Below are 9338 nucleotides of genomic sequence, written 5' to 3' on the forward strand. Positions count from 1 at the left end.
CTCACAACACGTTATTCCTGTGTTGCATTGTTGCATCACTCACAACATGTTATTGCTGTGTTTCAACACTCATAAGACGTTAGCAATGTGATGCAACACTCAACTCGTTTTCCCATCAAGCGTTAAACGTTGTATTCTTGCACCATATTAATTGTTCATTGTTAATATGTAAATTACAAATGATAAGAGATTGAAAAGATAGATAAAAGGTGATGGAAAAATACTGTTATAAATAGATAAATAGAAAATAATTAAAAAACGGGAAAGAATATATAAATTATATGCAAATGAATAGTTATTAAAGATGGTTAAGTGTATAAATACAATTGACTAAGTATCTAAAAATGTTATTGAACTAATAAATACATGATGATTAAAGAATTAATTTAAATGTGATAAATAGATATGTAAAAGGTGCTGGAATAGATCTATAAAAAGTGAATAAATATTAAAGGGATTAAATAGATGAAAAAATAGGACTCAATAATTCCAACTAAAGTGTTATTTGGGTAATATATGAAAAAAGGAAGTTTTGGTCTAGAGTTGGAACTGGTGACCGCGTCAACACCGGGTCCAACTGGTGACCGCGTGAACACCGGGTCCAACTGGTGACCGCGTGAACACCGGGTCCAACTGGTGACCGCGTGAACACCGGGTCCAACTGGTGACCGCGTGAACACCGGGTCCAACTGGTGACCGCGTGAACACCGGGTCCAACTGGTGACCGCGTGAACACCGGGTCCAACTGGTGACCGCGTGAACACCGGGTCCAACTGGTGACCGCGTGAACACCGGGTCCAACTGGTGACCGCGTGAACACCGGGTCCAACTGGTGACCACGTGAACACCGGGTCCAACTGGTGACCGCGTGAACACCGGGTCCAACTGGTGACCGCGTGAACACCGGGTCCAACTGGTGACCGCGTGAACACCGGGTCCGACCTCCCAGTCTGGCCACGACTCTTCCTGCTTAATGAAGAACTCAACAGTCATACATTCATTCACTTCATCATACATCATCAACTGACAACTGAGGCGTGAGAAGGAGAAAGTCGGGAAGGAAAATTAATCTTTATGAGAAGAGGATGTAAGGTAAGGTAAGGAAATGATGAGGTGAAAGCACCAGGCCAGTATGAATATATAACACTTGGAAGGGACATTAGGATGGGCTGGGATGTGAGGACGGAGTGAAGGAACGGTGCTCTACCACTTGCACCATCGGGGATCGAACGCCGACCCTGCAAGAAGCAAAAGTATGGAGTGGAAAAACGGTACCCAATGACTTGGACCTTCGGGGATCGAACAGAAAACATACTTTATAGACATCATAGATCTCAATAAAGTTAAACAAAGCGAACAATTCGAAGATATTTTCTCACATTTATTAAGGTAAATAAATATTCAACCAGGAGATATTCTACTTAGTATTTATTTAATCAACAAATAATATGTTTACATTGGTTGTTTATGGACATACAAGTAATTATGGTAATATTATAGTAATAGTTCAGGTAATTATGGTAATATTATAGTAATAGTTCAGGTAATTATGGTAATATTATAGTAATAGTTCAAGTAATTATGGTAATATTATAGTAATAGTTCAGGTAATTATGGTAATATTAAAGTAATAGTTCAGGTAATTATGGTAATATTATAGTAATAGTTCAGGTAATTATGGTAATATTATAGTAATAGTTCAGGTAATTATGGTAATATTATAGTAATAGTTCAGGTAATTATGGTAATATTATAGTAATAGTTCAGGTAATTATGGTAATATTATAGTAATAGTTCAAGTAATTATGGTAATATTATAGTAATAGTTCAGGTAATTATGGTAATATTATAGTAATAGTTCAAGTAATTATGGTAATATTATAGTAATAGTTCAGGTAATTATGGTAATATTAAAGTAATAGTTCAGGTAATTATGGTAATATTATAGTAATAGTTCAAGTAATTATGGTAATATTATAGTAATAGTTCAGGTAATTATGGTAATATTAAAGTAATAGTTCAGGTAATTATGGTAATATTATAGTAATAGTTCAGGTAATTATGGTAATATTATAGTAATAGTTCAGGTAATTATGGTAATATTAAAGTAATAGTTCAGGTAATTATGATAATATTATAGTAATAGTTCAGGTAATTATGGTAATATTATAGTAATAGTTCAGGTAATTATGGTAATATTATAGTAATAGTTCAGGTAATTATGGTAATATTATAGTAATAGTTCAGGTAATTATGGTAATATTATAGTAATAGTTCAGGTAATTATGGTAATATTATAGTAATAGTTCAGGTAATTATGGTAATATTATAGTAATAGTTCAAGTAATTATGGTAATATTATAGTAATAGTTCAGGTAATTATGGTAATATTAAAGTAATAGTTCAGGTAATTATGGTAATATTATAGTAATAGTTCAGGTAATTATGGTAATATTATAGTAATAGTTCAGGTAATTATGGTAATATTAAAGTAATAGTTCAGGTAATTATGATAATATTATAGTAATAGTTCAGGTAATTATGGTAATATTATAGTAATAGTTCAGGTAATTATGGTAATATTATAGTAATAGTTCAGGTAATTATGGTAATATTATAGTAATAGTTCAAGTAATTATGGTAATATTATAGTAATAGTTCAGGTAATTATGGTAATATTAAAGTAATAGTTCAGGTAATTATGGTAATATTATAGTAATAGTTCAGGTAATTATGATAATATTATAGTAATAGTTCAGGTAATTATGGTAATATTATAGTAATAGTTCAGGTAATTATGGTAATATTATAGTATTCGTGAAGGTAATTATCCTGTTGTTGTCAATATCTTACGACAGTTAAAATGTTTTTGATTACATAACTTTATTGACTCAAGAAATTAAAGAATCGTGAATGAAAACCTGACTGAAGTTAAAACTTGTCATATTCATATTCAAAATACACAGACTTAAAACGAATACACACAGACATGTTGTTAGTGTTGCAACGCTCAGGAACGACATGTTTTGGATGTTGCAACGCAGGAAAAAGGTGTTGTGAGTGTTGCAAATTTGAAAGAGGTGGTGTGAGTCTTGCAACACTGAAATGAGACGTTATAAGTGTTGGAACACAAGAAGGTTTTGTAAAATTGAACATGTGAGTGTTGCTACAAAAAATTACATTACCGAGGGTTGCAACACATAAATAATAAACTGTGAGGATTGTAACCTGTTATTACTGTGTTACAACGTTTCAAAACACACAACACATTATGTATTGGTTGAAACACAACACTTTATTTCACTGTTGCAACACACACAACATATTTTTTTAATGTTGCAAAACTCATAACATATATATAAGTATTGTAACATTCACAACACATTATTTATGTTGTACCACACACAAAGTGCTATTGTCTTGCAAGATTCACAACGCATTATTGACTTGCAACGCAACTCACAACACGTCCTTGTTGTGTTGTAACACTCACATCACAGTATTACAGTGTTGCAATTTTGCAACACCCACGTTAGGACCGTGTTGCAACACTCACGTTAGGACAGTGATGCAACACTCACGTTAGGACCGTGTTGCAACACTCACGTTAGGACAGTGATGCAACACTCACGTTAGGACCGTGATGCAACACCCACGTTAGGACCGTGTTGCAACACTCACGTTAGGACCGTGATGCAACACTCACGTTAGGACCGTGATGCAACACTCACGTTAGGACAGTGATGCAACACTCACGTTAGGACCGTGATGCAACACTCACGTTAGGACAGTGATGCAACACTCACGTTAGGACCGTGTTGCAACACCCACGTTAGGACCGTGTTGCAACACTCACGTTAGGACCGTGTTGCAACACTCACGTTAGGACCGTGTTGCAACACTCACGTTAGGACCGTGATGCAACACTCACGTTAGGACCGTGATGCAACACTCACGTTAGGACCGTGATGCAACACTCACGTAAGGACCGTGATGCAACACTCACGTTAGGACAGTGATGCAACACTCACGTTAGGACCGTGATGCAACACTCACATTAGGACCGTGATGCAACACTCACGTTAGGACCGTGATGCAACACTCACGTTAGGACAGTGATGCAACACTCACGTTAGGACCGTGATGCAACACTCACGTTAGGACCGTGATGCAACACTCACGTAAGGACCGTGATGCAACACTCACGTTAGGACAGTGATGCAACACTCACGTTAGGACCGTGATGCAACACTCACGTTAGGACAGTGATGCAACACTCACGTTAGGACCGTGATGCAACACTCACAACTCAAAATTCCCATCAAGTGTTTAACATTGTATTCTTGCCAGATATTAATGTTTTATTGCTAATATGTATATTATATATAAGTTAGTGATTGAATAAATCAACAAAGGGTGATTGGAAATATAACTAACAAGTGATTAAACAGATGAATAAAAATTAAATGAATTAATAAAACGTGACTGAATAAACAATTAAATTAGATTGAACAGCTAACAAAGGTGATTAACTAGAGCAATATAGGTGATTAAATATCTTAAAACGGGTGATTGCTTTGGTAAATGATGCTTTAACAAGTCGATAAAATGGTATAAATAAAAATATTAAAGTTGCTGTAATTGTCAAATAAAACGTGGGTGAATTTTTTAACTGTGATTAAATGGATGAAAATTGCGGTTGAATAATTAAAACATAAATATAATTTAACTAAATGAAAAAAGGAAGATGCAAATAGAGAGTTCGAACTGGTGGCAAAATTTTTTTATGTCATTGAATAATTAATAAAGGTGATTAAACAGATAAATTTACGTGATTAAATATCAAAAAAGGGTGATTGGGTTAATAAATAAATGATGACTGAACAAATAAAGACAATGTGATAAAAGAGACAATATAAAACTTGATTAAATTGATAAATAAAACTTGATTTAACGTATAAAATTTGATTAAATAGATGAAAAATAGTATTGGATTAAAACTAAAGTATTTTGTAGTCAATATCTGGAAAAAGGAAGCTCATATCGCCGGCCTGGAGTTGGAACTGGTGACCGCGTGAACACCGGGTCCAACTGGTGACCGCGTGAACACCGGGTCCAACTGGTGACCGCGTGAACACCGGGTCCAACTGGTGACCGCGTGAACACCGGGTCCAACTGGTGACCGCGTGAACACCGGGTCCAACTGGTGACCGCGTGAACACCGGGTCCAACTGGTGACCGCGTGAACACCGGGTCCAACTGGTGACCGCGTGAACACCGGGTCCAACTGGTGACCGCGTGAACACCGGGTCCAACTGGTGACCGCGTGAACACCGGGTCCAACTGGTGACCGCGTGAACACCGGGTCCAACTGGTGACCGCGTGAACACCGGGTCCAACTGGTGACCGCGTGAACACCGGGTCCAACTGGTGACCGCGTGAACACCGGGTCCAACTGGTGACCGCGTGAACACCGGGTCCAACTGGTGACCGCGTGAACACCGGGTCCAACTGGTGACCGCGTGAACACCGGGTCCAACTGGTGACCGCGTGAACACCGGGTCCAACTGGTGACCGCGTGAACACCGGGTCCAACTGGTGACCGCGTGAACACCGGGTCCAACTGGTGACCGCGTGAACACCGGGTCCAACTGGTGACCGCGTGAACACCGGGTCCAACTGGTGACCGCGGGAACACCGGGTCCGACCTCCCAGTCTGGCCACGACTCTTCCTGCTTAATGAAGAACTCAACAGTCATACATTCATTCACTTCATCATACATCATCAACTGACAACTGAGGCGTGAGAAGGAGAAAGTCGGGAAGGAAAATTAATCTTTATGAGAAGAGGATGTAAGGTAAGGTAAGGAAATGATGAGGTGAAAGCGCCAGGCCAGTATGCATATATAACACTTGGAAGGGACATTAGGATGGGCTGGGATGTGAGGACGGAGTGAAGGAACGGTGCTCAATCACTTGCACCATCGGGGATCGAACGCCGACCCTGCAAGAATCAAAAGTATGGAGTGGAAAAACGGTGCCCAATCACTTGGACATTCGGGGATCCAAGCAGTAATGATCCAAGCTTACTTCATTTTGTAATGAAGTAAGGGCGAAGAGGTAGAACGGCTTATTGACAGAGCTCGGGTGCATGGGGGGAATGTTGTAAAATCCTGGTTTGTGTCTCGGAGAGGCTGCAGGATCCAAGTATGATCAGTAGAACTTGTGGTTGCAATTCTTTTACCATGTCGTAGCTCAGTCGATTAAGGCAGCGTCTGGGATGCTCTCGGACGTAGGTTTGAACCCTCGCCACGGCCCTTGTGGATTTGTTCATTTGATGCATCACGCTATTGTGATTTCTGTGTGTAATCTATGTAGGATCTTATGATATATTAATAGCAGTGCTTATAAGCAACACATCCATCCTCCATCGTGCATATATTGATGTAATGGACAATTGGACAGTAGAATTTGGTATTATTGAATTTGGATAAACGGACAAAGGTTTTGTCAAATCAAATCAAATGTTTATTCAGGTAAAGTACATACATACAAGGTGAGATACAAACATGTTGTTGGATTTATAGATAGAGCTAGTACATACAATGTCTAAAGCCACTATTACGCAAAGCGTTTCGGGCAAGGTTGGCCCGAACCTTTGTATTTGTTTCTCATAAAACCTAACGTAACTTACCATCCAAGGTCTAATACATGCTAACTGAGGCCAAATATAGTACATATGTGTTATACTAGGCCTTGGAATATATCTGTTTGATTTTAGCTATACTTTTTCCGAACTATAAGGTGAATACAGGTAGTACCAAATTCTACTATGTAATTGTCCATTACGTCAATATTTAATTTATATGTTCGGTGCTCTACATAGTTACAAAATGTACGGAGAATGGATTGCATTTATTAAAGATATAAACATTTCATTTTGTTTTTGTTTTTTGAGATATATACAAGAGTTGTTACATTCTTGTACAGCCACTAGTACGCGTAGCATTTCGGGCAGGTCCCTGGAATACGATCCCCGTCGCGAAGAATCGTTGTTACAACCAAGTACGCATTTTACTGCTGAGTTAAACAGAGGCTACAGTTAAGGATTTGCGCCCAGTAAATCCTCCCCGGCCATTTGGGGTGTTATGGTAGGAAAAATTAGACTGTAGCAGAGCGTAGTTTCGATCTAGGGACCTCTGGGTTATGGGCCCAGCACGCTTCCACTGCGCCACTCTGCTCCACAATACATACTTATATGACCCTCAATATAATAATTACTATTATGTAGTATTAACATATTACAAAATAGCATAAGTTTTATGATTTAATAAATATTGTCAATACACTTTGTTATTAATTTTAGGTCTTTGAAGGGAAGGGAAGGGAAGGGAACTATCAAGGGGAAAGCGCCAAGCCATTACAACTATATAGCACTGGGAAGGGGTCAGGATAAGGATTTGGGATGGGACGGGGGGAAGGAATGGCACCCAACCACTTGGACGGTCGGGGATTGAACGCCGACCTGAAAGAACCGAGACCGTCGCCCTACCGTCCGACCCAAGTGGTTGGACACTTGGAGTTTATTTCAATGGATTATGAAAACAAACATTTAAAAGACAAATGTTTCCGCCCGGGATCGAACCGGGGACCTTGCGCGTGTGAGGCGCACGTGATAACCACTACACTACGGAAACCTGAAGTATAGTGACCTGTTATTATATGGACCAAATCCGGTTAATTGATACCGAAGATGCACATAGTTTTTCTTCAGCGATATAATATGATCAAAACACATTGCTTGAGTAATTATATAAATTAAACAAGGTTTAATAACGAAAATAGAGAGAAAATCCTGTTTTATGTGTGTACGGCGTGTGTGACGTCACGATAACATGAGAGGTTTAGTTTAGTTTAGTTCACTTATTATGCACCCCATACCCATCTTGTGGGAGGTAGTGGAAGGGGTTACAAAGGCACATAATGGGCTCAGGGACTGAACCCCACAATTCACTTAGCTAAGCAAGCGTCAATCTTGATAAGCTAGTTAAAAAATTCAGTATAAGTCGTCACATCATAAATGGGTTCGTGATTGACCACCAAGTACAGTTTTAAAATTAAGCAACTGACATATGTGGAGAGCTAGTGTCACAATTTCCTGCCCGAAACGCTTTGCGTAATAGTGGCTTTAGGCATTGTATGTACTAGCTCCATCTATAAATCGATCAAATTATGTAAAATTTCTTGAATGTATGTACCTTACCTGAATAAACATTTTATTATTTTATTGAATTGATATGTTTGTCCTGCACAACGCCCTCCCCTCCAGTGGGCAGCGGTGGATAGCTTACAATCACTTTGGTACTACCTACAGTTAGCAAACTGGGGATATTTGGCAAAAATATCTGGTAGCAGATCATTCTGAATTAAATATTTACACATCTCTGGAACATTTGTTATAGGAAGCAGGATAAAGTGATATTAGGGCTTCAGAGAGCGGGAGGAAGCAGTAGGAAGTATTTTTAAGGCTTCAGAGAGCAGGAGCCAGTGGTAGGAAGCAATAGGAAGTATTTGTAAGGTATGTGCTTCATGAGGAAACAGGAGGGAATATTTTTAAGGCTTCAGAGAGCGGGAGGATGTGGGAGGTAGCAGAAGGAAGTATTAATAGGGTTTCAGAGATCGGGAGCGAGCAGGATGAAGTATTTTTATATGTTCAGAGAGTGGTAGGAAGTGTTACTAGAGCTTCAGAGAGCGGGAGGAAGCAGGAGGAAGTGATATTAGGACTTTCGATGGCGGGAGCGAGCGGTAAGAAGCAGGAGGAAATATTTGTAAGGTTTTAGAGAGCGTAGCCTCCGTAACACAGTTGGTTAGCGAACAAATGTTTCTCGCTGTAGGGCTCTCACCATGTCAGTTGCTTAATTTAGAAACTGTACTTGTTGGCGGTCTCGAGCCCATTGTTGATGTGATGATGTGCATTGAATTTTGTAACTCTCAGCAAGATTAACTTGCTCAGCTAAATGAATTGTGGGGTTCAGTCCCTGAGCCCATTATGTGCTTCTGTAACTCTTCCCACTACCGCCCACAGGACGGGTATGGGGTGCATATTTATTTATTTATTTATTTTATTTATTTATGCATATACAAGAATGTACATAAGGAATGTGAGGATACAAATATGGTAATTACAGTCTTGTAAAGCCACTAGCACGCGCAGCGTTTCGGGCAGGTCCTTAATCTAAGAAAATTTTAAGGAGGTAAATACTTGCAAAATTATAGACAAAAAATGATAACAGATTACATGAAATGAAAAAAAAGATGAGAGAAAATTGTAGGTACAG

At 38.9% G+C, this 9338-nt stretch overlaps 1 non-coding gene across 1 annotated transcript; it reads right to left on the bottom strand.

Moving 5' to 3' along the window:
* Nucleotides 1–7624: 7624 nt before the first annotated feature.
* Nucleotides 7625–7697, bottom strand: TRNAV-CAC (transfer RNA valine (anticodon CAC)). The gene has a single exon. It is a non-coding gene; the product is annotated as a tRNA-Val (tRNA).
* Between the last annotated feature and the right edge of the window lie 1641 nt (nt 7698–9338).

Source organism: Procambarus clarkii, chromosome 23 (genome assembly GCF_040958095.1).
Source record: "Procambarus clarkii isolate CNS0578487 chromosome 23, FALCON_Pclarkii_2.0, whole genome shotgun sequence".
NCBI classification, from domain to species: domain Eukaryota; kingdom Metazoa; phylum Arthropoda; class Malacostraca; order Decapoda; family Cambaridae; genus Procambarus; species Procambarus clarkii.